Raw genomic sequence first — 14,459 nt, 5'->3', positions numbered from 1 at the left:
CCAGTATAGCCTGTAGAGGATGGCAGTGCCATTCATTTCAGAGTTGTTTGGCATTCGACATTTCTTATTGCAGTAAGACATACATGCCTCAGGAACATTAATCATACACTTCAGTAAAATCTTCCCTTCTATTAGGTATGTGTTGGCTTCCACATTAAATGTTCCGTAGGCTAGCCTAAGGCTCTGGGTGAGCAGGTTGCTCTGATTACTTGATCTCAGCAGTCCTCATTATGGATGTACATTTGGGGAGGTGTTCCATGGCAGTACTCTATAAACTCCAGACTCCCACATGAAATGTCATCCTTCAAGTTAAGCAAGGGCTCCTGTTAAGATGGTTTCATTTTTTTGTGTGCTTGGCTGTTGATTAATGATGGAGAAAGTGCATCCATTTCTATGCCTCATTTTCAGATACCAAAAAGTGTAAAGCTTGATTGCTTTCTCCTTTCAGCAAAGAATCTCAAGCAAGGAGGTAAAAGCCCTCAGGCATGACAGCTATTACCCTGCTGTGGATTAACTAACCTGTACTAACATTTTAATTGGAAGATTATTTCTCTGAATTAAGGTAGCAATTATGCCATGGAAAGCTTGGGGTACATAACATTTATTTTTATTGTTATTATATTTTTCAAGGAATTGTTCTGCAGTATTCTTGAGCTCATATATACCACTACATCCATCTGTTTTTAAAGAATGAATGGATGAGTAGCCTTCACTGTCCTGGCTTCAAATCTCCTGCAGGAAACATTCAACTGTTATGAGTTTTAGAACAGCAGCAGAACTAAAAAAAAGGGGGGGCGGAAACAGTTTGCATCTAAGTTTTAATCAGAGTAGACCCATAAACTTAATGAACATGACTAAGTTAGGTCCATCACTTTCAATAAGTCTACTCTTAGAAAATCTTAGTTTTGCTCCTTTGAAAAGAGATTCTGAGAGCTATATGAGGTTTCTGTTGTTGGCCTCCATCTGTCTTGAGAGACAATGGAAGAGTGCGCCTTCAGGGGTAAAGTCAAACTGTTGTAGAGTGAAAGCACCTACTGTGGCTGTAGAGACTGATATGGGAGAGACATGCTAAAGGTGCACGATGGCATTTCTTCTCTCTACACTCCTCCCAGTGGTCATTCCTCCTGTAGCCACTGTTGTGGATGCTTGGGATATATCCATGATAATGAAGTGTCTGTCTGTCTTACTTACTTACTTACTTACTTACTTACTTTCTTACTTATTTAATATCCCAACTTTCCTCACAAAGGAGTCTAGGGCGGCTAACAACAAGCAACAATTTAAAAAGTCTTTAGAACAATTTCAGTACATAAGCAGTCTGTGAAAGGTCTTACAAATGCTGTACATTAAAGTGGGTATAAAGAGGGGGTTGAACATGATTGTGCCCTGAATGCGTGCACCATATTCAATGGAATTACAGAACTGGAATAAGTCAAAAGCTCCATTTCCCCCCCCCCCAACAAAACACTTTTGCATACCATATAATGGAGGAAAGTACCTTTGATGTTTTTGTCTTACTGTAGGTTTCTTTCCTTCCTTCCTTGCTCTATAACATTTCCACTATGGGCATACACAAATATGATGAAGGCAAAAAACTCTTCAAAAGCCATGCACACACACACAAAAGATACACAAGGAAGCTATTGGCTGTATAAAATAGGCCCCTCATCACCAGAAGTCAGTATAATAGGTTGAGAACCTCATAGATACTTCACGTCCCTGCCCAGTGCAAATGTAGACAAAGCCATCACCTCTTAGGTAATGCAGTTGCACACTTTCTCTGTTTCTCCGTTTCTGATCTCTCAGTGCATCTCCACCCACATCCAAAGGTCAAAGAAGCATCAAGATTCAAATTCAAAATAAATTTCCCATTCTTTTCTGTGTGCTTTCACACCCACTTCTCCTGCACCTAAAACAACAATCCACGCCTACTTCAAGATGAAAATAGACAATTTGCACTCCTGCTACCTTTGCTGTTTTTCTTTGCCTGCTTAAGTAGTCACAGCTTCTTATTAATCTCCCCCTATCTGAGTACTGCATTTCATTTATGGATTTTCTCTTGTGTGTGTCCACCTGCTGGTTTTGTTTTACTGCAGCTAGATTTTTCTGGGTTGTGGCATTTCTTCTTTTTGCTTTCATTATTATTCTTTTTTTATATCTGGTTATGTTTTCCCTTATTCTTTTGACTTCAGATTTGCTGCACAATAACAAGGTGCTATCTCAGGTACAGAAAACAGGCATAAGCCTGGATTGAAAACATGAGCCAGTGGCTATGAACCTGAACTGTGAATAAGGAAGTCAATAGTTCAAACATCAGTTTTGTTTGGTCCCCAGGCAAGCTATTTTCTCTCTGCTTCAGAACCCCATATACAATGTATAATTATTATTATGGAAGGAAGAGATCTTTCAAATATGTGGGAACTAATAGTTAGGGTTTTAACATTGTAATGATTGGTTATGTACTGCAGAATCCATTAGGTACAGATTTATTACAGTTTATCAAGTTGTTTTTTGAGCATGTGATTTTTATAATCAAATATCCTAATTTCTGCTGCAGCTATCTTTTTTGTGTGATTAGTGAAGGCAGCATGAGAGGCAGGGTCTAATTTCTCCCCTGGGCTGCTTTTGACCCTTAGCTTTCTTGAAGTGGTTTAAGTACTCTAAAGCACTCAATAAAGGCATCATCATCATAGAAAGCACCAAGAACCATCACCGGGTATATTTTCACACAGACAAGACAGACCCAAGCCTTATGAGGAATGGTGAGCTGGGCATGTTTAGCCTAAAAAAGATGAAACTGAGAAGAGATATGATAGCCATCTTCAAATAACATACACATTTCTGTGTGCAGTTTTGTCTAATACAGTATATCTTTTGTAAACTGATGGAGTTTTGTTTTTTGGCAATTGAGTGGTGTATCAATTTTATGAAATAAAATAAATAACATACACATCATTGCAAACCAGTGTTCCCCAATATTATAATGTGTTTTGTATGTTACTTTTCATGAATACATGCATTTTTATGCAGACTTTACCCTTGTAGATACTGGTACATTCTACTTTACTGGAAAGCTGCATTGCAAAATTCTGAGAAGTGTAATTTTTTGAAAGATGACTATGTTTCAGTTTTTGTACTGTTTCAGAAAATGCAAATTGTGCAGGCTAACCTTTAAATGTGAACTGAATCAAATTTCTCCCCAATCACTACCTAAGCTTTGGCCTTGAAAGATAATCTGTAAATGAAAAAGTACTTAATGATGCGGCCCATAGTTCTTGGCTACAGTAGAATACAGCTATTTTCCTTAATTTTAATACTTTTTAGTACATAAATAGCATCATTTGAGAATCTGAACATCTAAAAGTTATAATTCAAAAAAATGATAATTTCTACTCTTGAAATATCACCCTGAAATAAAAAGTAGAATTACAACATTCACCCCATCGCACAAATGTTTCTGTTGTAATATGGGTGCCTTGGTGGAAAGATTAATTTCTGCAATTTGAATTTCCATTTACACTTGGCTAATCCTTGGGGAAAACCTTTGAATAGGCACAACGTATAAGAATCCCAAGACTTATAAATATTATCTTACAGTTTAACAGAGACCCACTTGACTAAAATAGATTCAATTTTTTGATAGCAGCAGTAGCTGATTTACCATTTAGCATAGAACTGATACCGACCCCAAAGATCCTCAGGAGAATGGTAATGCAGAAAAGAAAATGTTTCACACAGGTAACCTATTCAAAGTCAGATTGGGAATGCAATCAAATACATAATGGGTCAATCAGCAATTGAGATGCAATAGTACCTGTAACTGGCCTGTTGAATTTATTCCAGCATACAGATAGGCCTCCTCTGCCTGGGCTACTGTAGGGGAGCATCAGAGTGCTAACTTCATTGCAAATCATGACTCTGGGGAACCAAGATAATGACTTAGGTCCTTCCAATATATGAAGCATACTTGACAGTTGTATTTCCACTAGGAACCTCAGAAGTTGCCTTATTCCAGGTCATACAGTTCATCCATCTAGCTCAGTATTGTTTACCTCGAGTGGCAGTTAGCTATCCAGGGCCTCAGGCAAAGAAAGGCTTTCCATATCACCTATTACCTGTTCCTTTTTATTTGAAATAACAAGGATTGAACCTGGGACTTTCGACATGTTCTCCATCACTAAGCAGTGATTTCTCTCCCCAACGCTCTGAAGACATTGTACCAGAATTATCTAGTTTTCTATATCTTGTGGTTATTCCATGATGCTCCTTCCCATGCCACCAGACTTGTCAGCTGGTTTTTAAGTTATTCCTCAAAGGCAAAGCATTGCTTTACCTTTACCATAACTCCCTCTTTGATTGTCAGGCATTTGTACTTCTCAAGATGCAGCAATTAAGCATCAATTTTGTGTTTTTTAAATTTATCACTGTCCCACCACCTGCAAAAACCCTTTATGAAAATTCCCTCCCACAAATTTCTAGAATGCTCCCACCTGAATCCACCACTTGCACACATAGCAACAAATTTGGGAGGCCTAGTTTGTTCAGCCCCATAGTAAAGGACCCCTGGATGATTAAATCCAGTCAAAGGAGACTATGGGGTGCGGCGCTCATCTCGCTTCAGGCTGAGGGAGCCAGCGTTTGTCCACAGACAGCTTTCTAGGTGATGTGGTCAGCATGACCAAACCACTTCTGGCGTAATAGAACACTGTAAACAAGAGCGCATGGAAACAATGTTTACCTTCCCATTGCAGCAGTACCTATTTATCTACTTGCACTGGTGTGCTCTCGAACTGCTAGGTTGGCAGAAGCTGGAACAGAGCAACAGGAGCTCACCCCGCCGCAGGATTCAAACCGCAGACCTTCTGATTGGTAAGCCCAAGAAGTTTGATGGTTTAAACCACCACGCCACCCGCGCCCCTTTACCTTTAGCCCCATAGTGGCAACTGACAAATACAGAGTTTGGACCCAGCTGCTAGCCCTGTGCTGAGGTCTATTTCTTAAGTTCATCTTCTCAGCAGAAACCTGTTTGGCAGAAAGGGTCTACATCTTATTCCAAAGGCTCCATGGGCACCCTCTTGAACTTCAAGTGCTTTGAATGAGAATGGAAGGAAGGGTGATTCCAGGGGCAAGGGCAATTGCAAATGGAAGATTAGTGGGGGAGGGGGGCTTGGCTCCTCCTAAAATTGGCAATTCTTGCTCCACAGAATGGAGAAAAACCAGGAATTTGGGAAAAGATGAATACACTCCATTAAACATAGTTCACACAAGCTGTCACACATTTTAGAAACCAAAATATAGTAAGCTAAACTACATGTTGAATTCCAGTCACATTTCCTTTTAAGCAAAAACACCTGTGAATAATTTTAGCATATCCAGAACTTTTAATATTCTGTATGAATTTCAAGTGTTCCTAAATCAGTCTTTGGCTCTATTCAGCTGAACAAGGCCAAGATTTAGTAAAGTACATAAACATGCACTTCAGATGAAGAACATGATTAGATATGACTGAATTCAAAGCTTTCACCTGGGTTACAGCCCCCCCCCTCCCCGAACAGATAAGTGGCCTTATGTTCACTTTTCATGGGGGAAATGACTCCATGTTAAAGCTTTTTTGTTGTTTGTAATTATAGGCACATACAAATGATTCTAATGTGAGGGATTGGGAGTACTGTTGAATTGCAAGGCACATGGTTCAATCAGGTCTGGCAAACCACCTGAGTCCCTCTTGCGACAGATTTAACAGCCAAACCCCATAGCATAAGTATAAACCCTTGAATTGATGGGCTGCATTAGCAGGATACTACCATGTACTTTGAGAGAAAATACATATAGAAATGTGTGCTTTGTGACAAAATATGTTCAAGAATACATTAGGAAATGCACAGTTTTATGCAGATTTTAAAAAGAGCTGCGCATTATTGTGGAAACCACATGTAAAGGACTTGGCGATGAACAAATCCAAGTCACACAGACCAAGGTGTGCATCCCAATGGCTGAGTAAGGAAAGAAGGAAGGAAGGAAGGAAGGAAGGAAGGAAGGAAGGAAGGAAGGAAGGAAGGAAGGAAGGAAGGAAGGAAAGAAAGAAAGAAAGAAAGAAAGAAAGAAAGAAAGAAAGAAAGAAAGAAAGAAAGAAAGAAACCATCAAGGAAATAAAAGACCCAAGGGACTAGCAAAAGCTTTGCTTGCCACACAGTTTCTGCTTTCCCTGGGACATTTTGCAAGGTCTCAGTTATGTGCTACAATAACCATTTGGAAGCCCTGGAAAAGCATACGGTTATGCAAGCCTTATTTGGACAGACAAAACTGTCAAATCAAGAGGATAAGGTGGCAAAGTTTCCAGGACCCTTGTGAAACACACCACATTTTATTAGAGGAATTTTGTCCAAGTTGTTTTATGTTTTTTATGCTGGTGGAAGAGAATGCAATCAATTCAAACAGCAGCTGGTATTCTCGAAAACTTCATTACCATCTAAATCAGTCTGCACTAACCTGACGCCATTTGGACATTTTGGACTACAACTCCCATCAGTCACAGCCAGAATGGCTGTCTTGATTGCAGATGATGGGAAACTGTAGTACAAAATATCTGGAGGCCATCAGTTTGGCAAAAGTTGACATAGAAAACATTATTTTTTCACACTTGGATACAACGCTTGAACTCCTGATGAAAAAGAGAAACTCCCGCCCAGAAGCCTATATGCTTACTGTGGAAGGACATGTGGATCCAGAATTGGCTTCCACAGTCACTTACAGACTCACTGTTAAAACCGTGTTCATGCCAACCCACCCCCTCCACTTCTGATTTTCCTGTGCTTGAGTAGAAAGGTCTGAAGTGCTTTCAATCCTCCCTAGGACTGGGGATTCTGATTATTTAGGATTTCTGATCACAGAGTACTGGGTGTTCAGCTGAACAGGCTTGCAATGTTCCTTCAGAGTTTCCTAGTCAACGTGGGAAGGCTCCAGGGACTGGAATGCACCTGCTATAGTTTCAGAATGCTAGAAAAGGGTTATTGGTGCAACTGTGAGTGTGCCAGGATACACACAACCTAGAGTAAATAAATATGTCAGCTGTTCCATAGAAATTTAGGGAAGACCAGCCCAACACACTATCTATTAAGCCAAAGCAGACCATTGGACCATGTATCTACACTGTAGAAGCTTTCTAACATCTCTACAAGTTTTCTGGTGGAAACGCTTTATATGGGACATTTCCCATATAAAGCACATATTCTGCTACTAAGCTATCGGCAAAAAACAAAAGGATAGGGTTCTCCTTTTGCAACACAAGGCACCCTTAGATCCCCCAGTGCAGCAGAGACAAAGCAGTTGCAGCTCACCCATTCACTCCTTCTCTGGACTTCTCATCCACCCTACTAGTGTGACTGCAGTAGCACAGAACCAGGGAGAGAATGGGTCAGTAGCCGTCATAAAAAATGGCATGATTTAAGATACCAATGGCATGATTTAAGATTCATTTTGCAGAACAATAATTCATTCCTGACACTTACTGAACTTGGACTGCCATGGAGATCAGGTAGGGGAAGATTACAAGGAAAGGTATCCCAACGCTGCTGATTTTCTGATTGCCTTATTTTGTTCCTTTTTATAAATAACATTCTTTGGGTCACTGGTTCAAAGAAAAGGAAAGAGTAGGTTTTCAAAAGGAGAGGGGGGAAAGAATGGGTTTAAGTACAGTCAGTGTTCATCATACTTGAAGGTTGGGATTGTTATCACACACACAGCAAGGATGTAAAGTCTTTAGACCTATCAGTGTTACTATACAAGCTAAGCTCCAGCAGAGAGTGTCATGACCTCAATTCCCATATGATTCTAACATCAATAACACTAAGTGTGTGAATAGGCTTTCTCCCCTCTCTTGCCTCTATCCACTAATTTGTAACTCTCTGAGAGCTCAAACTAAAAAAAAAAACCCTCCTAGCTCCCCTTCTACCATACATAATTTATAAAACAGTTAATTATGAGACTGAGAAGGAAATGAGCTGAACGAAGCTCAGTGCAGCTGATTGTAATGAAAGGCCCAAGATGGGTGATCAGTTAATCTAGAGAAAAATCACTTGGATGTTCAACAAGCACAAAATGCCTCTTGCACAGACCAGGAGAGTTATTTTAGTGTCTTTAAAAAAACAAAACCAACCAACCAACCTGGTTCAAGTTTATCCTAAATAACATGGGTGGGAAACATCAACAACCATAGCATTGCAATATGCTAACAGGCATGCACACCTGGTCCATCCCCTGCCCAATTCAAACTTCCTATAAAAAACACACATCCCACCACCCAAGTACTGTGACAATTGCAATCCCTTTGGTTTTGTTTCCAGGAAATTTATCGAGCTTGTATCAAACCACAGCACATGGCTGGCCCGTATGTCCAGCATGGTGGATTACAAGCTGTGCAGGCCTATGACAATGGGACTGTTTATACATTGCATTGATATAGCAGCTGTTAACATGCTCCACTGTTGCTAGTCAAGCAGACTAAAATACATGCTTGATCATCACAGTCCCCTATATATGCAATCCCTGTCTAGCAATGCAGACAATCAAGCCAGTGATGGCTAGGCTCTTATCAACTTGATGTTTCATACCTTGCATTGAAAATCTTGTTTTAAGTCTGTGCGGCAATGCTTTTCCTAGGCACTCAAAGTACAAACACCCAGTGTTATGTTGGCACTTGCAACCACATTATATTAATCTCGTAGGTACCTATGCTATGTTTCATGTGCACTATAGAAAGAGAAATAGCAACAGAATTTCCCCTGGTAATTTTACACATTAAATATTTCTCTCCTACATTTTAATATACTTTTAGGGATTTCAGACGTACTCACAGTGTTCTGTTTTTATCACTAGCAGTGTATGAGCAGACAAATGATTTTACTTGAATTCTTTCACAGTCTTGAAAATGGGTGTGAATACCAGATCTCCAGTCAATTTTAATGAATGTATTTTATGAAATGCCCATAGCTAGCATAATTATACCTCTAGAGAATAATGGCCTTCAGCATGCTAGGCATTTTCAAAATGTGTAATTAATGCTCTCTCTCATTCTCTTGCCATCTCTCTTTCTCTCTCTCTCACACACACACACAGATCATGTATGGCATCGGTCTACATTATATTATGGAATGTCAAAAAGAAATAAATTGAGATTTGTGTTTGATATGCTTTTCCCAAGCATGATATAGTTGCTCCCGCTGAATGAGAATGCAGAGATATGGCCAAGAGGAAGAGGAAAGAAGCTCCCAATTGAGCAGGAACTCCAATTAGTCAACTGCAACCAAATTACCCAAACCACAATTAAGAGAGTTTTATGCCAATTTCATAATTTTAATTATTTACTCCTGCAGCCATCCTCAAAGGTGCTCTTTTAGCATCAAGCCAAGCTGAACACAAATCTTTGAAATGTGGCACACAACAATCTGAATTCATCAATTTATCTTTAGTGCTTTCTCTGCACAGCAGAGCACTGAAACTAACCAAATTCACACTGGTATATGTGGCCGAGAGAACCTCACATCAGGAATCAACACTCTCCCTTCTTTTCTTCTTCTTTTTGCTTTATTTTCCCAGTCTAATGCAGGGTCTTTATGTTAGCCCAACTGAACATTACCCCCTCAGCTTTTGTCAAGGGCAGATATTTAAACATCTCCAGAAACGATAGACATTGCGCATGTTCTTTGAATGTGCCGGACTCTGTAGAATATATCCTTTTCTACTGTCCATTGTACAACCAACTACGCAAACACACACTATCCCCTTTTTTGGGTAGTCTAACCTCATGGCACAATGCAAATATCAGATTCTATGACATTAACCCAGAAGTAACTGCAAGGGGGGCTGAGTTTGGTCAATAGTATCTCTGGGAGTGATGAATGGCACTATTTATCAGAAAGAAACTCCAATGAAAATCCTCGTGAAGTTTTGGTGAAGTAAGTAAGCTTTATTTCCCCAAAGACCCACAACAATACATTATGAAATTTCTTTCTTTCTTTCTCCAAATCTTTATTAGGCATTACAGATATAGACCATCTGAAAACATCCATATACAAATATATATATATATATACAAAAAAGCAGCCATATAAGATATATGGTAACAGAAATTTTCATTGGAATTTCTTTGTTCATAGTTTCTTCCCACTAAACCATGCCATTCACCACTCTAAGGGATACTATTCTATCCAAACCTTCAACTAGATTCATTAAATCTCAGTCTCCACCTTTGTTTCCCCACCCAGCGATATTCCAGGACAGCAGGTGTAAAGACTGATTTTGAGTTTGCGACCGATTGGAAAGGATTAGTCAATCAAGTTCAGTTATGAGATTCAGAGAAAGATTTTGTTCTTTGTAAAGACAACCATTTTCCACTGTTTTTTAAAGAATTTATTTTGGGCTGATGTGCTACCATGTTCAGTTTGGACAGGCAAACTTCTACTGAGGCTTTTAAGAGCTACTGTGCTTTTAATTAAAAGCTTTCACTTTGTACTTTTACCTTGCTAGTGATCCCTGTTTGTACAGCTGGGAGGAACAGGAAAATAGCTCTCTTTCACTATAAACAAAGAAATGAAGCTAAGAATGAAAAGAAAACAGTAAATTAAAAGACAAAAAGAAACAAGAAAATAAAACCTAAAAAAGAAAGATTTCCTTTCCTACTGCCTGTCTGATCATTAATCTCTCTCTCCTCCCTGCCCCTTCCAGAATTTGCAGTCCCCACTACAGTTTATTTTCAATAATAATAATAATAATAATAATAATAATAATAATAATAATGCTGCTGCTGCTGCTAGGGAATGAAAGATAGAGGGTGAGGATGGAGAGCATTTAGGATATCTCCTTAAGGTATTATGTTTCCTGTATTATTATGTGTGAAATTATGTAAGCATCCCGGGGTCCTTCAATCTGGGGGCCAAAACCCAGGTCAACGATTCAAAGAACAAAACTAAAAAGCAAATTCATCATTCTGTGTAGTCCATAGTGTAGGTCAAAATGAATGGGTCATTGTGACCTTTCTCATCTGGCCAGCATATTATTCTTACTGGTGTTTGTTATGTTTTATTTGCTATTTTCAATATTTTATTTTGCTATTTTTGCATTTTGCCAAATTAACAGGAACAGCTAACAGTGCAGAACAAGTGAAAACCAACCAATTACAGAAACAAGAGGAGACTGTATTGTTAAGACAGCCTATTGTTTTTGGAAGGGGCATAATATTGCTATAACTGAAGGTAGTTATGGGGGTGTAACTTCTGTATTTCATTAAGGCTTCCTATTTTCTCCCATATTTTGAGTACTGAACTAACCACATACCCTTTTTCCAGGCAACATAAACTACAACAGAGACATGCCTTCCATCTTATTAGAACTCCATCCATTCCAAGGAGAAACAGAGTAGCAAGAGAGGTCTTTTTGTTTATTTTGAACATAATTGCACATTACCATTGCATCCAAATACTTTCCACATAAAGCAATAATTAAATACACTCAGAGTCCCTGACTCCTCTTTCACAATATACCGCAACTGCTAGACGGCTTTAGCTTACTGATTGGTTAAACTGTAGGTTGATTAAATTGTTGGTTGAGAACCATACGCGCATTTGCTAGTTTGCAGAACTCCTCTCCCTAAATCAAGAAAGCAAACTAGCTTTAGATGGGGAAAACATTGTTTAATCTGACACAGCTTTATCAAAGGAAAAGGAAAAGGGTTCCTCTTTCAATTTTTTGAAGTACCTTTTGAGCATAGACCCTGGACTCAATTTTCTATTCTCTGGAAGCTCATTCAGCTGCCTGGTTTTTATGTGTCCTTTTGTCATCTGTATTATCCCAGGGGAACACAAATGACGGCAACTTTCATTATAGACTATAATTCAGCCATCTGTAGCTTGGGCAATTAATTTGTTTTGAAGATAGGATCTAGGGGCTTAACCTACTTTCAGAAGAGGTCTAGAAGCCAGCAAAGCTGTACAGAGCACACAGGTTTCATGATGGTGTAATCCAGCATTAGCTACAACTGTGGTTTCAGTTTCAGTTTTGATTGATTGATTGATTGATTGATTTTTTACAAAAGGGCTACTGAACTTGCTTTAAACTTTGCTCTAAAAAAGCAGTTATACCAACTGATAGGGGCTACCCCACCATTAGCCACAGTGAGGAGGCTGACACAGGCAACAGATTTTTAATGACATGAAAGTGCAGGAAATGGCTAGTTATTCAGTCTCAAATAGTGGGGACTGCTGCAGCAAAAGCAAAAACATGTTTGCCCCTTCTTTGGAACATATCCTGTATGCACACAGGCTTCAATACCTGCCACTAGCTAATTAAAAAAAAAAAAGCACTTCCATGATGACAGTGAGATGAAGGACAGTTACATACACCTTTTTCCATTGTACTTAGTTTTGCTTCACTTAGATAATCCAACTGTTAGCAAAGGTATTTTGCTGCTCTTTTGCTAGAAAGGTTTGAGGCAATGGAGCAGTGAAGGTGCATTTTTGAAATGAGTTTTTATTATTATCATAAAAGCCTCTGGTTAGGTCCTATTGAGACTAGAAGCCTTAATGAAGTTCGGATTATTCTAAACATCTGCTGTTGGCAGTTGTCTCTCACACACAGACACACAGCCTGCTATTGACAATGAACGAAGTATTCCATATCCGTGCTAGATGAATGGTTGGTGAGGATCATAGCTCTATAATGGATTGGAATTAAATAGCTATAGTGGAATAAGTAGTGCGGTCTTCTGCAAATGCTCACACAAGAGCTGTGCAAGAGTTTATATAGTGCTGTAAAATATAAGCTCAACTCAAATTATAATAAGCTTTCTATAAAAGCAACTAAAATTAGTAGGGACGGAAGGCAAGGCCACCAATAGTAGACAGGCTGAGCCAGAGCCAATGACAGAAAGAGTCACCCAACTCTAGTTTTGTTAGGCATTGTTTGACCCTGTGTGGGGGAGGGGATGTGTGGCAATCACCAGCCCCTCCATGCTTAAGGGTATTCCGTGAAAGGAATCCAGGGGTGTTGATCTAGTCTGAAGCCCGGCTGGGGGCTAGGGCCTTGACACGACCCTGAAGGGAACACCAGGGGGAGCTCGAGTTGGTTCGCATTGACAGGGCTCCGCCTACTGGTGGCCTACCCTTACTGGACTTCCTGCACAATGGGCAGGAGTCAGATATAGTCAGGTCCAATCAATGCCTAAGCCAATACTGCTCACATTCTGTAATTCAATAAAGTTGTGGCCAAAATTTGCCCAATAACAGAAACCTAATATCTGTGTCCTTGTGTGAGTTATTTCCAATGAGGGGGTGGCTGCGGGTCTTGACACGCAAGGGCAATGTTGAGGCTAAGGGAGAAGAAGCTGACTGGCAGTGCCACCCACTCAGATGGTTGTAAATAAGAAGACAGGCAGGTTGGGGCTGGCTGAGGGGAGACTGAGATTGGTGGGACAGTTCCTAATTTGCCCTCATATACCAGCCTACGCTGAATCATGAATAAATAAATCATAGGAAATAGAAATAGAACTGTTGCAGATTTCTTTCACACTTCATCTCTCATAGGTGTATTCCAATATTTTCTCAAAGTGGCAGCTGTTGTTGCCTTGTGTCTTTCTTCAGGCACAAGAGGCCTTTCTTATCCCAGGAGACAAAGCAGTAGAGAGACCCTCCCAATTCCCTTCAGAGTCTCTTGACTCTCAAGTCTTGGGTAATGTTGTAATATGCTGGGTACCAACATTCTTTTCCTGCTCTTCCAGCTTTTTTCTCTTTCAGTCTGCATCACTTAAATGCCAGAAACAGAAATAAAGAAGTGGCTCCTTTCTGGTTTCCCCACCCTCTTTTAGCCAGCCATCCTAGCTTCCTTCATTTCTGGTGCATTTCCCCAACTTTGTCTACACCTTGGTGGGTCCCCAAGTATTCAAAATTACACAGGAAGCTTCCATGGATAGAAAAGGTTCACTGCTTTCCAGAAAGGTAGCAAAACAACAATGGAAGGAGGCAGAGTGAGAATGTTTGCTCCCATAACTCCTCCTCACATGGTAATGCTGGCTGCATTCACACAGCAGTTTATTCCATTTCCTCAAACTGTCCCTAACCATTAATTTCCACATCATATTTGAGCTTTCACATAACGTAAAAGCCACTTCAATAAAAAATAATGCAAGTGTAGCACTATTTTTTGTGTTACTTACTTCCAGGAAAAATATGCTCACAAATAATATGCTAAACTTGAGTGGAACCTAGTAATGAATGAGAAAGGAAGTGAGAACATTGCCCCCAAAATGTAGCCCCACTGTTCCAAAGATTTAGAGGTGACAAATGTTTTGATTCCCCCTCCAAGACTTCCCCATTTAAGACTAAGGGCTCCTAGACAGCCGTCTGTGGGTTGAGTTGGTCATCAAAGGCATATATATTTGTTCCCAGCACTGTTATTCCCGCTGCTGCTTT

General features: G+C 39.7%; 1 protein-coding gene across 7 annotated transcripts in view; it reads right to left on the bottom strand.

The window, feature by feature from the left end:
- Nucleotides 1-14,459, bottom strand: part of GRID2 (glutamate ionotropic receptor delta type subunit 2) — a 792,384-nt gene that overhangs the window by 402,588 nt on the left and 375,337 nt on the right. The window lies entirely within an intron of this gene.

This window comes from Podarcis melisellensis, assembly GCF_964234715.1.
Source record: "Podarcis melisellensis genome assembly, chromosome: 9".
Lineage (NCBI taxonomy): Eukaryota > Metazoa > Chordata > Lepidosauria > Squamata > Lacertidae > Podarcis > Podarcis melisellensis.
This window is presented reverse-complemented; position numbering and strand designations above follow the sequence as displayed.